The sequence below is a fragment of the Oncorhynchus keta genome, unplaced genomic scaffold (genome assembly GCF_023373465.1).
Source record: "Oncorhynchus keta strain PuntledgeMale-10-30-2019 unplaced genomic scaffold, Oket_V2 Un_contig_6613_pilon_pilon, whole genome shotgun sequence".
Classification (NCBI taxonomy): domain Eukaryota; kingdom Metazoa; phylum Chordata; class Actinopteri; order Salmoniformes; family Salmonidae; genus Oncorhynchus; species Oncorhynchus keta.
The window spans coordinates 25,001-45,012 of record NW_026288955.1 but is presented as its reverse complement, the minus strand read 5'-3'; the positions used below and the strand labels follow the sequence as shown (position 1 = coordinate 45,012).

The window sequence follows — 20,012 nt, the reverse complement described above, 5'->3', positions numbered from 1 at the left end:
GACAACAGAGTGAAGCAGAACAGGACAGCAGAGTGAAGCAGAACAGGACAGCAGAGTGAAGCAGAACAGGACAGCAGAGTGAAGCAGAACAGGACAGCAGAGTGAAGCAGAACAGGACAGCAGAGTGAAGCAGAACAGGACAGCAGAGTGAAGCAGAACAGGACAGCAGAGTGAAGCAGAACAGGACAGCAGAGTGAAGCAGAACAGGACAACAGAGTGAAGCAGAACAGGACAGCAGAGTGAAGCAGAACAGGACAGCAGAGTGAAGCAGAACAGGACAGCAGAGTGAAGCAGAACAGGACAGCAGAGTGAAGCAGAACAGGACAGCAGAGTGAAGCAGAACAGGACAGCAGAGTGAAGCAGAACAGGACAGCAGAGTGAAGCAGAACAGGACAGCAGAGTGAAGCAGAACAGGACAGCAGAGTGAAGCAGAACAGGACAGCAGAGTGAAGCAGAACAGGACAACAGAGTGAAGCAGAACAGGACAGCAGAGTGAAGCAGAACAGGACAGCAGAGTGAAGCAGAACAGGACAGCAGAGTGAAGCAGAACAGGACAGCAGAGTGAAGCAGAACAGGACAAAAGAGTGAAGCAGATCAGGACAACAGAGTGAAGCAGATCAGGACAACAGAGTGAAGCAGATCAGGACAACAGAGTGAAGCAGATCAGGACAACAGAGTGAAGCAGAACAGGACAGCAGAGTGAAGCAGAACAGGACAGCAGAGTGAAGCAGAACAGGACAGCAGAGTGAAGCAGAACAGGACAGCAGAGTGAAGCAGAACAGGACAGCAGAGTGAAGCAGAACAGGACAGCAGACGGAGAGAGAGAAAAGAGACTAACCTCTCTCCACCTCATTGGTAGCAGCTGCAAGGCACAGACAGACAGACAGAAATAGAGAGACAGACAGAGAGAGAGACAGAGAGACCGAGAGAAAGAGAGAGCGAGAGACAGAGAGAGAGACAGAGAGGGACAGAGAGAGAGACAGAGAGACAGAGAGAGAGAGAGAGAGGACATGAGTAGCACATTAAGTTAGCGGTTAGTGAGAATCACACAACTACAGCTGTTAGCTACAGAAGCAGACAGAGAGACAGAACAAACGATCAAGCACAATAGAAAAGAGTGTGTGTGTGTGTTCCAGTGTGAGTGAGTGTGTGTGTGTGTGTGTGTGTGTGTGTGTGTGTGTGTGTGTGTGTGTGTGTGTGTGTGTGTGTGTGTGTGTGTGTGTGTGTGTGTTACCTGTGTGTGTTTAAGTGTGTGTGTGTGTTACCTGTGTGTGTTTAAGTGTGTGTGTGTTACCTGTGTGTGTTTAAGTGTGTGTGTGTGTTACCTGTGTGTGTTTAAGTGTGTGTGTGTGTTACCTGTGTACTCCAGGCCACACATGCAGGTGTAGTTGTTGACTCCGTCGATGCAGGTTGAGTTGTTCTCACAGTCGTTGTCTTCACAGTCGTCAACGTTGATCTCACACACATCCCCCTCGAAACCCTCCGCACACACACACCTGGACACACACACACACACACACACACACACACACACACACACACACACACACACACAGGTATCAGACCGCCACATTAATACTATAGACAGGGGGTGTCAGACCCCCACATTAATACTATAGACAGGGGGGAGGTATCAGACCTCCACATTAATACTATAGACAGGGGGGTATCAGACCTCCACATTAATACTATAGACAGGGGGTATCAGACCTCCACATTAATACTATAGACAAGGGGGGTATCAGACCTCCACATTAATACTATAGACAGGGGGTATCAGACCTCCACATTAATACTATAGACAGGGGGTATCAGACCTCCACATTAATACTATAGACAGGGGGTATCAGACCTCCACATTAATACTATAGACAGGGGGGTATCAGACCGCCACATTAATACTATAGACAGGGGGGTATCAGACCTCCACATTAATACTATAGACAGGGGGGGTATCAGACCTCCACATTAATACTATAGACAGGGGGGGGGGGGGTTATCAGACCTCCACATTAATTACTATAGACAGGGGGGGGGGGGTATCAGACCTCCACATTAATTACTATAGACAGGGGGTATCAGACCTCCACATGAATTAATATAGACAGGGGGTATCAGACCTCCACATTATAATAATAATAATAATATATGCCATTTAGCAGACGCTTTTATCCAAAGCGACTTACAGTCATGTGTGCATACATTCTACGTATCGGTGGTCCCGGGAATCGAACCCACTACCCTGGCGTTACAAGCGCCATGCTCTACCAACTGAGCTACAGAAGGACCATTAATACTATAGACAGGGGGGTATCAGACCTCCACATTAATACTATAGACAGGGGGGTATCAGACCTCCACATTAATACTATAGACAAGGGGGGAGGTATCAGACCTCCACATTAATACTATAGACGGGGGGTATCAGACCTCCACATTAATACTATAGACAGGGGGTATCAGACCTCCACATTAATACTATAGACAGGGGGTATCAGACCTCCACATTAATACTATAGACAGGGGGTATCAGACCTCCACATTAATACTATAGACAGGGGGGTATCAGACCTCCACATTAATACTATAGACAGGGGGTATCAGACCTCCACATTAATACTATAGACAGGGGGTATCAGACCTCTACATTAATACTATAGACAGGGGGTATCAGACCTCCACATTAATACTATAGACAGGGGGGGTATCAGACCTCCACATTAATACTATAGACAGGGGGGGGGTATCAGACCTCCACATTAATACTATAGACAGGGGGGGTATCAGACCTCTACATTAATACTATAGACAGGGTGGGGGGTATCAGACCTCCACATTAATACTATAGACAGGGGGGTATCAGACCTCCACATTAATACTATAGACAGGGGGGTATCAGACCTCTACATTAATACTATAGACGGGGGGGTATCAGACCTCTATATTAATACTATAGACAGGGGGGTATCAGACCTCCACATTAATACTATAGACAGGGGGTATCAGACCTCCACATTAATACTATAGACAGGGGGGTATCAGACCTCTATATTAATACTATAGACAGGGGGTATCAGACCTCTATATTAATACTATAGACAGGGGGGTATCAGACCTCCACATTAATACTATAGACAGGGGGGGGGTATCAGACCTCCACATTAATACTATAGACAGGGGGGTATCAGACCTCTACATTAATACTATAGACAGGGGGTATCAGACCTCTACATTAATACTATAGACAGGGGGTATCAGACCTCTACATTAATACTATAGACAGGGGGTATCAGACCTCCACATTAATACTATAGACAGGGGGTATCAGACCTCCACATTAATACTATAGACAGGGGGGTATCAGACCTCCACATTAATACTATAGACAGGGGGGTATCAGACCTCTACATTAATACTATAGACAGGGGGTATCAGACCTCCACATTAATACTATAGACAGGGGGGGGTATCAGACCTCCACATTAATACTATAGACAGGGGGGTATCAGACCTCTATATTAATACTATAGACAGGGGGTATCAGACCTCCACATTAATACTATAGACAGGGGGTATCAGACCTCTACATAATACTATAGACAGGGGGGTATCAGACCTCTACATTAATACTATAGACAGGGGGTATCAGACCTCCACATTAATACTATAGACAGGGGGGTATCAGACCTCTACATTAATACTATAGACAGGGGGTATCAGACCTCCACATTAATACTATAGACAGGGGGTATCAGACCTCTACATTAATACTATAGACAGGGGGTATCAGACCTCCACATTAATACTATAGACAGGGGGGTATCAGACCTCTACATTAATACTATAGACAGGGGGTATCAGACCTCCACATTAATACTATAGACAGGGGGTATCAGACCTCCACATTAATACTATAGACAGGGGGTATCAGACCTCTACATTAATACTATAGACAGGGGGTATCAGACCTCACATTAATACTATAGACAGGGGGGTATCAGACCTCTACATTAATACTATAGACAGGGGGGAGGTATCAGACCTCTACATTAATACTATAGACAGGGGGTATCAGACCTCCACATTAATACTATAGACAGGGGGGTATCAGACCTCCACATTAATACTATAGACAGGGGGTATCAGACCTCCACATTAATACTATAGACAGGGGGGGGGGTATCAGACCTCTACATTAATACTATAGACAGGGGGGTATCAGACCTCCACATTAATACTATAGACAGGGGGTATCAGACCTCTACATTAATACTATAGACAGGGGGTATCAGACCTCTATATTAATACTATAGACAGGGGGGTATCAGACCTCTATATTAATACTATAGACAGGGGGGTATCAGACCTCCACATTAATACTATAGACAGGGGGGTATCAGACCTCTACATTAATACTATAGACAGGGGGTATCAGACCTCTATATTAATACTATAGACAGGGGGTATCAGACCTCTATATTAATACTATAGACAGGGAGGGGGTATCAGACCTCTACATTAATACTATAGACAGGGGGTATCAGACCTCCACATTAATACTATAGACAAGGGGGGGGTATCAGACCTCCACATTAATACTATAGACAGGGGGTATCAGACCTCTATATTAATACTATAGACAGGGGGGGGGGGTATCAGACCTCCACATTAATACTATAGACAGGGGGTATCAGACCTCCACATTAATACTATAGACAGGGGGTATCAGACCTCTATATTAATACTATAGACAGGGGGTATCAGACCTCCACATTAATACTATAGACAGGGGGTATCAGACCTCTACATTAATACTATAGACAGGGGGGGAGTATCAGACCTCTATATTAATACTATAGACAGGGGGGTATCAGACCTCCACATTAATACTATAGACAAGGGGGTATCAGACCTCCACATTAATACTATAGACAGGGGGTATCAGACCTCTACATTAATACTATAGACAGGGGGTATCAGACCTCTATATTAATACTATAGACAGGGGGTATCAGACCTCTATATTAATACTATAGACAGGGGGGTATCAGACCTCCACATTAATACTATAGACAGGGTGGGGGTATCAGACCTCCACATTAATACTATAGACAGGGGGTATCAGACCTCTACATTAATACTATAGACAGGGGGTATCAGACCTCTATATTAATACTATAGACAGGGGGTATCAGACCTCCACATTAATACTATAGACAGGGTGGGGGTATCAGACCTCCACATTAATACTATAGACAGGGGGTATCAGACCTCTACATTAATACTATAGACAGGGGGTATCAGACCTCTATATTAATACTATAGACAGGGGGTATCAGACCTCCACATTAATACTATAGACAGGGGGGTATCAGACCTCTATATTAATACTATAGACAGGGGGTATCAGACCTCCATATTAATACTATAGACAGGGGGTATCAGACCTCCACATTAATACTATAGACAGGGGGTATCAGACCTCCACATTAATACTATAGACAGGGGGTATCAGACCTCTACATTAATACTATAGACAGGGGGTATCAGACCTCCACATTAATACTATAGACAGGGGGGTATCAGACCTCTATATTAATACTATAGACAGGGGGTATCAGACCTCCACATTAATACTATAGACAGGGGTATCAGACCTCTATATTAATACTATAGACAGGGGGTATCAGACCTCCATATTAATACTATAGACAGGGGGTATCAGACCTCCACATTAATACTATAGACAGGGGGGGTATCAGACCTCCACATTAATACTATAGACAGGGGGTATCAGACCTCTACATTAATACTATAGACAGGGGGGTATCAGACCTCCACATTAATACTATAGACAGGGGGTATCAGACCTCTATATTAATACTATAGACAGGGGGGGGGGTATCAGACCTCTACATTAATACTATAGACAGGGGGGGGTATCAGACCTCCACATTAATACTATAGACAGGGGGGGTATCAGACCTCTACATTAATACTATAGACAGGGGGTATCAGACCTCCACATTAATACTATAGACAGGGGGGGGTATCAGACCTCCACATTAATACTATAGACAAGGGGGGTATCAGACCTCCACATTAATACTATAGACAGGGGGTATCAGACCTCCACATTAATACTATAGACAGGGGGTATCAGACCTCTACATTAATACTATAGACAGGGGGTATCAGACCTCTACATTAATACTATAGACAGGGGGGGTATCAGACCTCTATATTAATACTATAGACAGGGGGTATCAGACCTCCACATTAATACTATAGACAGGGGGTATCAGACCTCTACATTAATACTATAGACAGGGGGGGTATCAGACCTCCACATTAATACTATAGACAGGGGGTATCAGACCTCCACATTAATACTATAGACAGGGGGTATCAGACCTCTATATTAATACTATAGACAGGGGGTATCAGACCTCTACATTAATACTATAGACAGGGGGGTATCAGACCTCCACATTAATACTATAGACAGGGGGGTATCAGACCTCTACATTAATACTATAGACAGGGGGGTATCAGACCTCTATATTAATACTATAGACAGGGGGGTATCAGACCTCTACATTAATACTATAGACAGGGGGGGGTATCAGACCTCCACATTAATACTATAGACGGGGGGTATCAGACCTCTACATTAATACTATAGACAGGGGGTCCTCCACATTAATACTATAGACAGGGGGTATCAGACCTCCACATTAATACTATAGACAGGGGGTATCAGACCTCCACATTAATACTATAGACAGGGGGGTATCAGACCTCCACATTAATACTATAGACAGGGGGTATCAGACCTCCACATTAATACTATAGACAGGGGGGTATCAGACCTCCACATTAATACTATAGACAGGGGGTATCAGACCTCTACATTAATACTATAGACAGGGGGTATCAGACCTCTACATTAATACTATAGACAGGGGGTATCAGACCTCTACATTAATACTATAGACAGGGGGGTATCAGACCTCTATATTAATACTATAGACGGGGGGTATCAGACCTCCACATTAATACTATAGACAGGGGGGTATCAGACCTCCACATTAATACTATAGACAGGGGGGTATCAGACCTCCACATTAATACTATAGACAGGGGGTATCAGACCTCCACATTAATACTATAGACGGGGGGTATCAGACCTCTATATTAATACTATAGACAGGGGGGGTCTAACCAGGAGTTACTGCGTTCCCCTTCTTTCAGATGGCAGGTACCAGCGTTCTGACAGGGGTTACCGATACAGGCATGGAGAGGTTCCTCGCAGTCCTGACCCTGTACACACACACACACACACACACACACACACACACACACACACACACACACACACACACACACACACACACACACACACACACACACACACACACACACACACACACACACACACACGCACACACACACACAAAGGGAGAGAGAGAGAGGTTACTGATACAGACTGTGGTACGTTCCTATGTTACTTGACCCTGTGATGTCTTACACCGAGTCTTCTACAATCACAGAGACAAGAAAGAAGTCCCACTGGGTCGAGGGTCGGAGGTCAGAGGTCAGGGTCAGTACCATGAATCCGTAGGTGGCAGCTACAGTCTGTCAGGGTCGAGTGTTGTAGGTCAGAGGTCAGTACCATGAATCTGTAGGGGCAGCTACAGTCTGTCAGGGTCGAGGGTTTGAGGTCAGAGGTCATGGTCAGTACCTTGAATCCGTAGGGGCAGCTACAGAGGTAGAAGGTGACAGGGTCAGAGGTTAGAGGTCAGAGGTCAGGGTCAGTACCTTGAATCCGTAGGGGCAGCTACAGCGGTAGAAGGTGATGGGGTCAGAGGTTAGAGGTCAGGGTCAGAGGTCAGTACCTTGAATCCGTAGGGTTAGCAACAGCGGTCGAAGGTGACAGGGTCAGAGGTTAGAGGTCAGGGTTAGGGTCAGATGTCAGGGTCAGTACCTTGAATCCGTAGGGGCAGGTACAGTGATAGGTGACGGGGTCAGAGGTCAGGGTCAGTACCTTGAATCTGTAGGGGCAGCTACAGCGGTAGAAGGTGACGGGGTCAGAGGTTAGAGGTCAGAGGTCAGGGTCAGTACCTTGAATCCGTAGGGGCAGCTACAGCGGTAGAAGGTGACAGGGTCAGAGGTTAGAGGTCAGGGTCAGTACCTTGAATCCGTAGTGGCAGCTACAGCGGTAGAAGGTGACAGGGTCAGAGGTTAGAGGTCAGAGGTCAGGGTCAGTACCTTGAATCCGTAGGGGCAGCTACAGCGATAGAAGGTGACGGGGTCAGAGGTTAGAGGTCAGGGTCAGTACATTGAATCCGTAGGGGTAGCTACAGCGGTAGAAGGTGACAGGGTCAGAGGTTAGAGGTCAGAGGTCAGGGTCAGTACCTTGAATCCGTAGGGGCAGCTACAGCGGTAGAAGGTGACGGGGTCAGAGGTTAGAGGTCAGAGATCAGGGTCAGTACCTTGAATCCGTAGGGGCAGCTACAGCGGTAGAAGGTGACGGGGTGGTTGGAGCAGGTACCGTCGTTGTGACAGGGGTTGGAGAGACACGGATCACACTTCGCCTGGATACCCACATCTAGAGGACCTGCATTGAGACACAGAACAGAAATAGATTCCAAACTGAAAAATAACATACTGTACACAGCCCCCTCCACACACAGTACAACATACTGTACACAGCCCCCCCCTCCACACACAGTACAACATACTGTACACAGCCCCCCCCTCCACACACAGTACAACATACTGTACACAGCCCCCCCTCCACACACAGTACAACATACTGTACACAGCCCCCCCCTCCACACACAGTACAACATACTGTACACAGCCCCCCCTCCACATACAGTACAATATACTGTACACAGCCCCCCCTCCACACACAGTACAACATACTGTACACAGCCCCCTCCACACACAGTACAACACAAATATATACTGTACACAGCCCCCCCTCCACACACAGTACAACATACTGTACACAGCCCCCCCTCCACACACAGTACAACACAAATATATACTGTACACAGCCCCCTCCACACACAGTACAACATACTGTACACAGCCCCCCTCCACACACAGTACAACATACTGTACACAGCCCCCTCCACACACAGTACAACATACTGTACACAGCCCCCTCCACACACAGTACAACATACTGTACACAGCCCCCCTCCACACACAGTACAACATACTGTACACAGCCCCCCTCCACACACAGTACAACATACTGTCCACAGCCCCCCTCCACACACAGTACAACATACTGTACACAGCCCCCTCCACACACAGTACAACATACTGTACACAGCCCCCCCTCCACACACAGTACAACATACTGTACACAGCCCCCCCCTCCTACTTACATACAGTACAACACAAATATATACTGTACATACCTACATGCACACAGTACAACAATATAGTGCACTACTTTAGACCAGAGCCCTATTCCCTATATAGTGCACTACTTTAGACCAGGGCCCTATTCCCTATATAGTGCTACTACTATAGACCAGAGCCCTATTCCCTATATAGTGGTACTACTATAGACCAGAGCCCTATTCCCTATATAGTGAACTACTTTAGACCAGAGCCCTATTCCCTATATAGTGGTACTACTTTAGACCAGGACCCTATTCCCTATATAGTGGTACTACTATAGACCAGAGCCCTATTCCCTATATAGTGGTACTACTATAGACCAGAGCCCTATTCCCTATATAGTGGTACTACTATAGACCAGAGCCCTATTCCCTATATAGTGGTACTACTATAGACCAGAGCCCTATACCCTATATAGTGGTACTACTATAGACCAGAGCCCTATTCCCTATATAGTGGTACTACTATAGACCAGAGTCCTATTCCCTATATAGTACACTACTATAGACCAGAACCCTATTCCCTATATAGTACACTACTACAGACCAGAGCCCTATTCCCTATATAGTACACTACTACAGACCAGAGCCCTATTCCCTATATAGTGGTACTACTAGTGACCTGAGCCCTATTCCCTATATAGTGGTACTACTTTAGACCAGAGCCCTATTCCCTATATAGTGGTACTACTATAGACCAGAGCCCTATTCCCTATATAGTGGTACTACTATAGACCAGAGCCCTATACCCTATATAGTGGTACTACTATAGACCAGAGCCCTATTCCCTATATAGTGGTACTACTATAGACCAGGGCCCTATTCCCTATATAGTGGTACTACTATAGACCAGAGCCCTATTCCCTATATAGTGGTACTACTATAGACCAGAGCCCTATTCCCTATATAGTACACTACTATAGACCAGAACCCTATTCCCTATATAGTACACTACTACAGACCAGAGCCCTATTCCCTATATAGTACACTACTACAGACCAGAACCCTATTCCCTATATAGTGGTACTACTAGTGACCAGAGCCCTGTTCACTATATAGTGGTACTACTATAGACCAGAGCCCTATTCACTATATAGTGGTACTACTATAGACCAGAGCCCTATTCCCTATATAGTGCACTACTTTAGACCAGAGCCCTATTCCCTATATAGTGGTACTACTTTAGACCAGAGCCCTATTCCCTATATAGTGGTACTACTATAGACCAGAGCCCTATTCCCTATATAGTGGTACTACTATAGACCAGAGCCCTATTCCCTATATAGTGGTACTACTATAGACCAGAGCCCTATTCCCTATATAGTGGTACTACTATAGACCAGAGCCCTATTCCCTATATAGTGGTACTACTATAGACCTGAGCCCTATTCCCTATATAGTGGTACTACTATAGACCAGAGCCCTATTCCCTATATAGTGGTACTACTATAGACCTGAGCCCTATTCCCTATATAGTGGTACTACTATAGACCAGAGCCCTATTCTACACACTTGAGGCTGATTGGTTCATAACAGTATGGAGGTCTACACACTGGGACTGACAGAGGAGAGAGAGGAGCATTCAGGTCAGAGGTCAGGGATCAGGCACTGGGCTGGGATTGGCTGAAGGGACTTGGGGAGGCGGAACCAAGGGGGTAGTACTCGGATGTGATTGGCTACTTTACCTGGCACGAGAAGACCACAAGGCCCGGGGACGTCTACAATGTCGTCAATCAAACCAGGAAGATATTACGCATATGTTAATAAAAAGGACGGGACGTTTTGAATGTTTTGAATAATAAACTTTATAGACTGTTAACGATGTAATAATGAACTTTATAGACTTTTAATGATTTAGTAATGAACTTTATAGACTGTTAATGTTTTAATAATGAACTTTATAGACTGTTAATGTTTTAATAATGAACTTTATAGACTGTTAATGTTTTAATAATGAACTTTATAGACTGTTAATGATTTAATAATGAACTTTATAGACTGTTAATGTTTTAATAATGAACTTTATAGACTGTTATTGTTTTAATAATGAACTTTATAGACTGTTAACGATTTAGTAATGAACTTTATAGACTGTTAATGTTTTAATAATGAACTTTATAGACTGTTAATGTTTTAATAATGAACTTTATAGACTGTTAATGTTTTAATAATGAACTTTATAGACTGTTATTGTTTTAATAATGAACTTTATAGACTGTTAATGATTTAATAATGAACTTTATAGACTGTTAATGATTTAATAATGAACTTTATAGACTGTTATTGTTTGAATAATAAACTTTATAGACTGTTAACGATTTAATAATGAACTTTATAGACTGTTAACGATTTAAAAATGAACTTTATAGACTGTTAATGTTTTAATAATTCACTTTATAGACTTTTAATTATTTAATAATGAACTTTATAGACTTCATGTTTTTAATAATGAACTTTATAGACTGTTATTGTTTTAATAATGAACTTTATAGACTTTTAATGTTTTAATAATGAACTTTAGAGACTGTTAATGATTTTAATAATGAACTTTATAGACGGTTATTGTTTTAAAAATAAACTTTATAGACTGTTAATGATTTAATAATGAACTTTATAGACTGTTAATGTTTTAATAATTCACTTTATAGACGGTTATTGTTTTAATAATTCACTTTATAGACTGTTAATGTTTTAATAATGAACTTTATAGACTGTTAATGTTTTAATAATGAACTTTATAGACTGTTAATGTTTTAATAATGAACTTTATAGACTGTTAATGTTTTAATAATGAACTTTATAGACTGTTAACAATTTAATAATGAACTTTATAGACTTTATTGTTTTTAATAATGAACTTTATAGACTGTTAACGATTTAATAATGAACTTTATAGACTGTTAATGATTTAATAATGAACTTTATAGACTGTTATTGTTTTAATAATGAACTTTATAGACTGTTAATGATTTAATAATGAACTTTATAGACTGTTAATGATTTAATAATGAACTTTATAGACTGTTAATGTTTTAATAATGAACTTTATAGACTGTTAATGTTTTAATAATGAACTTTATAGACTGTTAATGTTTTAATAATGAACTTTATAGACTGTTAATGTTTTAATAATGAACTTTATAGACTGTTAATGTTTTAATAATGAACTTTATAGACTGTTAACAATTTAATAATGAACTTTATAGACTTCGTGTTTTTAATAATGAACTTTATAGACTGTTAACGATTTAATAATGAACTTTATAGACTGTTAATGATTTAATAATGAACTTTATAGACTGTTATTGTTTTAATAATGAACTTTATAGACTGTTAATGATTTAATAATGAACTTTAGAGACTGTTAATGATTTTAATAATGAACTTTATAGACTGTTATTGTTTTAATAATGAACTTTATAGACTGTTAATGTTTTAATAATGAACTTTATAGACTGTTAATGTTTTAATAATTAACTTTATAGACTGTTAATGTTTTAATAATGAACTTTATAGACTGTTAATGTTTTAATAATGAACTTTATAGACTGTTAACAATTTAATAATGAACTTTATAGACTTCGTGTTTTTAATAATGAACTTTATAGACTGTTAACGATTTAATAATGAACTTTATAGACTGTTAATGATTTAATAATGAACTTTATAGACTGTTATTGTTTTAATAATGAACTTTATAGACTGTTAATGATTTAATAATGAACTTTATAGACTGTTAATGATTTAATAATGAACTTTATAGACTGTTATTGTTTTAATAATTCACTTTATAGACTTTTAATTATTTAATAATGAACTTTATAGACGGTTATTGTTTTAATAATGAACTTTATAGACTTTTAATGATTTAATAATGAACTTTATAGACTGTTATTGTTTTAATAATGAACTTTATAGACTGTCAACGATTTAATAATGAACTTTATAGACTGTTATTGTTTTAATAATGAACTTTATAGACTGTCAATGATTTAATAATGAACTTTATAGACTGTTATTGTTTTAAAAATACACTTTATAGACTGTTATTGTTTTAATAATGAACTGTATAGACTGTCAACGATTTAATAATGAACTTTATAGACTGTTAATGTTTTAATAATGAACTTTATAGACGGTTATTGTTTTAATAATGAACTTTATAGATTGTTAATGATTTTAATAATGAACTTTATAGACTGTTAATGTTTTAATAATGAACTTTATAGACTGTTAATGTTTTAATAATGAACTTTATAGACTGTTATTGTTTTAATAATGAACTTTATAGACTGTTATTGTTTTAATAATGAACTTTATAGACTGTTAATGATTTACTAATGAACTTTATAGACTGTTAATGATTTTAATAATGAACTTTATAGACTGTTAATGATTTAATAATGAACTTTATAGACTGTTATTGTTTTAATAATGAACTTTATAGACTGTTAATGATTTAATAATGAACTTTATAGACTGTTAATGATTTAATAATGAACTTTACAGACTGTGTGTATTTTTAGTCCACTAGTTGGTGGACAACAATATCTATGGCAACTGGTGGTTTCCTTTAAGAGCACTCCGCAAGTGTGTGTGAGTGTGTGGGAGTCTGTGTTTGTAAGTGTGTGTGTGTGTTCGTCTGTGTGTGTGTGTATATAAGATGTGTGTGTATAAGGTGTGTGTGTAAGGTGTGTGTTACCTGTGCAGGTGAACTTCTTGGACGGTGTGGTCAGCAGTAGTTTGTCTGTCATGTCTCCAGGACCGGCACAGCGGGCGATACCCGGTTCCCTGTACCCACTCTGCACCCAGTCAGACAGCCACTGCATCCTACAGTCACAGTATAGGGGGTTGGCCCCCAGAGCCCTGCACACACACACACACACACACACACACACACACACACACGCACGCACGCACGCACGCACGCACGCACGCACGCACGCACACACACACACACACACACACACACACATACACTTAACATTGTGATACATTCCATTCAGTGTGTGTATTAATTTTAGTATTTACTATGGATCCCTCGTGTGCACCTCCTCATAGTCTGTTCTGGACTTGGGGACTGTGAAGAGACCTCCGGTGACATGTCTTGTGGGGTATGTATGGATGTCTGAGCTGTGTGCCAGTAGTTCAAACAGACAGCACGGTGCTCCACTTTGTGCCATGTGCATATTATTAATATTAGCTCTCTGTGTGTATCCAAGGGCCAACCGTGCCCTGTTCTGAGCCAGCCGTGCTGCCCTGTTCTGAGCCAGCCGTGCTGCCCTGTTCTGAGCCAGCCGTGCTGCCCTGTTCTGAGCCAGACGTGCTGCCCTGTTCTGAGCCAGCCGTGCTGCCCTGTTCTGAGCCAGCCGTGCTGCCCTGTTCTGAGCCAGCCGTGCTGCCCTGTTCTGAGCCAGCCGTGCTGCCCTGTTCTGAGACAAATTGCAATTTTCCCAAGTCCTTTGTGGCACCACACGGCTAAACAGGTGCGACAAAACTAGAGTCTGTAGGACCTGCCTTGTTGATAGTGTTGTTAGAACCTCTTTGGGATAGGGGGCAGTATTTTCACGTCCGGATGAAAAGCATGCCCAAAGTAAACTGCCTGCTACTCAGATATGCATATATTTGGATAGAAAACACTCTTAAAGTTTCTAAAACTGTTAAAATAATGTCTGTGAGTATTACAGGACTTTTTTTTGGCAGGCGAAAACCAGAGGACAAACCATCCAGGGGAAAAGGAATGAGGTCCCTGTTTTTTCCTTTTCGTCTTCTATTTAATAGGAACCTGGTTGCAGTTCCTATGGCTTCCACTAGATGTCAACAGTCTTTAGAAATCGGTTGATGTTTTTCTTTTGAGAAATGAGGAAGTAGGTCTGTTCTTTGAGAGTGTCAAGCCAAGTTTACATGTAACTTATTTAGATCCTTTGTAGTCATGTCGGACCGGTGTATTTTCTGAATCAAACAGGCCAAATAAATGGACATTTTGGGGATATAAAGAAGGATTTTATCGAACATAAGGACCATTTGTGATGTGTCTGGGACATTTTAGAGTGCCAACAGAAGAAGATCTTCAAAGGTAAGGCATTTATCTCTATTTCTGACTTTTGTCGCATACCTGCCTGGTTGAAATCTGATTTTCATGTGATTGTCTGCTGGGCGCTGACCTCAGATAATCGCTTGGTCTGCTTTCGCCGTAAAGCCTTTTTGAAATCTGACACAGCGGCTGGATTAACAAGAAGTTAATCTTAATTTTGATGTATAACACATGTATGTTTTATTCATTTTTATAATGATTATTTTTGTTTTTGAATTTGGGGGAAATGCAATTTCATTGGATGTTGTCAAATCAATCCGGTTAACGGGATTCGAGCGGGAAGAGATCACTAGGGAAGGGATCACTAGGGAAGGGATCACTAGGGAAGGGATCGAGCAGGAAGAGATCACTAGGGAAGGGATCGAGCGGGAAGGGATCGAGCGGGAAGGGATCGAGCGGGAAGGGATCACTAGGGAAGGGATAGAGCGGGAAGAGATCACTAGGGAAGGGATCACTAGGGAAGGGTCTCTAAGAAGTTAAGAAGACAGACTTCTCCACATTTTAGCGACTGTTGTATCAATATGTTAAAAAGGGGTAAAAAAACACACCCTGTTAAGAACTCTTTTTTTCATTTTATTTTTTATATTTTCAACCTTTCTGTGAAATGTTTTTACAATACCTTTTGTTTTTGAAATATTGAATATAATTATTTATTATATATTCGGATTCGATCTTGCAACCTTTCAGTTACTAGTCCAACCACTAGGCTACGCTGCCGCCCCGTGTTAGTAAAGATTGAAAAAAGTAAGGGGCCTAGACAGCTGCCCTGGGGAATGCCTGATTCTTCCTGAATTATGTTGGAGAGGCTTCCATTAAATAACACCCTCTGTGTCAGACAGGTAACTTTTTATCCACATTATAGCAGGGGGTGTAAAGCAATAACACCCTTAGGTTGAACAGTTGGCCCAATAGGAGTGGCAATATCGTCCGCTATATTATCCTAATTAATTATGACTAATTATCAGTAATTTTCCATCCAAGTGATCAGACCCAGGTGGCTTGTCGTTGTTGTATAGACAACAATGAGTGGTGTGTGCATGCGTTTGTGTTACTCACAGGTGAGAGAGCGAGGCCAGGTCTTTGAAAGCTCCCTCCGGTATCACAGATATGTCGTTTCCATGGAGAGACCTACAGACACACAACAACAGGTTACTATGGGGACCTACAGACACGCAACAACAGGTTACCGTAGACACCTACAGACACGCAACAACAGGTTACCGTAGACACCTACAGACACGCAACAACAGGTTACCATGGGGACCTACAGACACGCAACAACAGGTTACCGTAGACACCTACAGACACGCAACAACAGGTTACCATGGGGACCTACAGACACGCAACAACAGGTTACCGTAGACACCTACAGACACGCAACAACAGGTTACCATGGGGACCTACAGACACACAACAACAGGTTACCATGGGGACCTACAGACACACAACAACAGGTTACCATAGGGACCTACAGACGCACAACAGCAGGTTACCGTGGGGACCTACAGACACGCAACAACAGGTTACCGTAGACACCTACAGACACACAACAACAGGTTACCATGGGGACCTACAGACACACAACAACAGGTTACCGTAGACACCGACTGACACACAACAACAGGTTACCATGGGGACCTACAGACACGCAACAACAGGTTACCATGGGGACCTACAGACACACAACAACAGGTTACCATGGGGACCTACAGACACACAACAACAGGTTACCGTGGGGACCTACAGACACGCAACAACAGGTTACCGTAGACACCTACAGACACACAACAACAGGTTACCATGGGGACCTACAGACACACAACAACAGGTTACCGTAGACACCTACAGACACACAACAACAGGTTACCATGGGGACCTACAGACACGCAACAACAGGTTACCATGGGGACCTACAGACACACAACAACAGGTTACCATGGGGACCTACAGACACGCAACAACAGGTTACTATGGGGACCTACAGACACACAACAACAGGTTACCGTGGGGACCTACAGACACGCAACAACAGGTTACCGTAGACACCTACAGACACACAACAACAGGTTACCATGGGGACCTACAGACACACAACAACAGGTTACCGTAGACACCTACAGACACACAACAACAGGTTACCGTAGACACCTACAGACACACAACAACAGGTTACCATGGGGACCTACAGACACGCAACAACAGGTTACCATGGGGACCTACAGACACACAACAACAGGTTACCATGGGGACCTACAGACACGCAACAACAGGTTACTATGGGGACCTACAGACACACAACAACAGGTTACCATGGGGACCTACAGACACACAACAACAGGTTACCATGGAGACCTACAAACACAAAACAACAGGTTACCATGGCGACATACAGACACAAAACAACAGGTTACCATGGGGACCTACAGACACGCAACAACAGGTTACCATGGGGACGTACAGACACGCAACAACAGGTTACCATGGAGACCTACAAACACAAAACAACAGGTTACCATGGCGACATACAGACACACAACGACAGGTCATCTAGTTCCATAGATACCACGGATACTCACAGTAACCGTAGAGACTTGAGTCCATCGAAGGCCCTGACTGGTACGCACCTCAAACGGTTGTAGCTTAGGATTCTACACACACACATAGAGACACGTTAAAACACACTACAGACAGCCTTGTTACAATGTGGAAGCTTAGAAACCATCTGAAACACAAAGCATTGAGGTACACACTGAGTGTACAAAACATGAGGAACACCTTCCTAATATTGTGTTTCTCCCCCCTATTTGCCCTCAGAACAGCCTCAATTCGTCGGGGCAGGGACTCTACAAGGTGTTGAAAGTGTTCCACAGGGATGCTGATCCATGTTGACTCTACAAGGTGTTGAAAGCCTTCCACAGGGATGCTGGTCCATGTTGACTCTACAAGGTGTTGAAAGCGTTCCACAGGGATGCTGGTCCATGTTGACTCTACAAGGTGTTGAAAGTGTTCCACAGGGATGCTGGTCCATGTTGACTCTACAAGGTGTAGAAAGCCTTCCACAGGGATGCTGGTCCATGTTGACTCTACAAGGTGTTGAAAGCGTTCCACAGGGATGCTGGCCCCATGTTGACTCTACAAGGTGTGGAAAGCCTTCCACAGGGATGCTGGTCCATGTTGACTCTACAAGGTGTTGAAAGCCTTCCACAGGGATGCTGGTCCATGTTGACTCTACAAGGTGTTGAAAGCCTTCCACAGGGATGCTGGTCCATGTTGACTCTACAAGGTGTTGAAAGCCTTCCACAGAGATGCTGGCCCATGTTGACTCTACAAGGTGTTGAAAGCGATCAAACAGGGATGCTGGTCCATGTTGACTCTACAAGGTGTTGAAAGCGTTCCACAGGGATGCTGGGCCCATGTTGACTCGACAAGGTGTTGAAAGTGTTCCACAGGGATGCTGGCCCATGTTGACTCTACAAGGTGTTGAAAGCCTTCCACAGGGATGCTGGTCCATGTTGACTCTACAAGGTGTTGAAAGCGTTCCACAGGGATGCTGGCCCATGTTGACTCTACAAGGTGTTGAAAGCGTTCCACAGGGATGCTGGCCCATGTTGACTCTACAAGGTGTTGAAAGCGTTCCACAGGGATGCTGGTCCATGTTGACTCTACAAGGTGTTGAAAGCGTTCCACAGGGATGCTGGTCCATGTTGACTCCAACATTCCCACAAGTTGTGTCAAGTTGTCTGCATGTCCTTTGGGTGGTGGACCGTTCTGGATACACAGAGGAAACTGTTGAGCTTTAAAACCCAGCTATGCTGCAGTTCTTGAATCAAACAGCTATGCCTGGCACCTACTACCATACCCCCTCAGGTTCTGTAATTGATTAGGGTTAAGATTCTCAGGTTCTGTAATTGATTAGGTTAAGGTTCTCAGGTTCTGTAATTGATTAGGGTTAAGGTTCTCAGGTTCTGTAATTGATTAGGTTAAGGTTCTCCGGTTCTGTAATTGATTAGGCTTAAGGTTCTCAGGTTCTGTAATTGATTAGGGTTAAGATTCTCAGGTTCTGTAATTGATTAGGGTTAAGGTTCTCAGGTTCTGTAATTGATTAGGGTTAAGATTCTCAGGTTCTGTAATTGATTAGGTTAAGGTTCTCAGGTTCTGTAATTGATTAGGGTTAAGGTTCTCCGGTTCTGTAATTGATTAGGCTTAAGGTTCTCAGGTTCTGTAATTGATTATGGTTAAGGTTATCAGGTTCTGTAATTGATTAGGGTTAAGGTTCTCAGGTTCTGTAATTGATTAGGGTTAAGATTCTCAGGTTCTGTAATTGATTAGGGTTAAGGTTCTCAGGTTCTGTAATTGATTAGGTTAAGATTCTCAGGTTCTGTAATTGATTAGGGTTAAGATTCTCAGGTTCTGTAATTGATTAGGGTTAAGGTTCTCAGGTTCTGTAATTGATTAGGGTTAAGATTCTCAGGTTCTGTAATTGATTAGGGTTAAGG

General features: G+C 42.4%; 1 pseudogene; it reads right to left on the bottom strand.

The window, feature by feature from the left end:
- LOC118382551 (slit homolog 2 protein-like) overlaps positions 1-20,012 on the bottom strand; it is a 77,806-nt pseudogene that overhangs the window by 32,801 nt on the left and 24,993 nt on the right.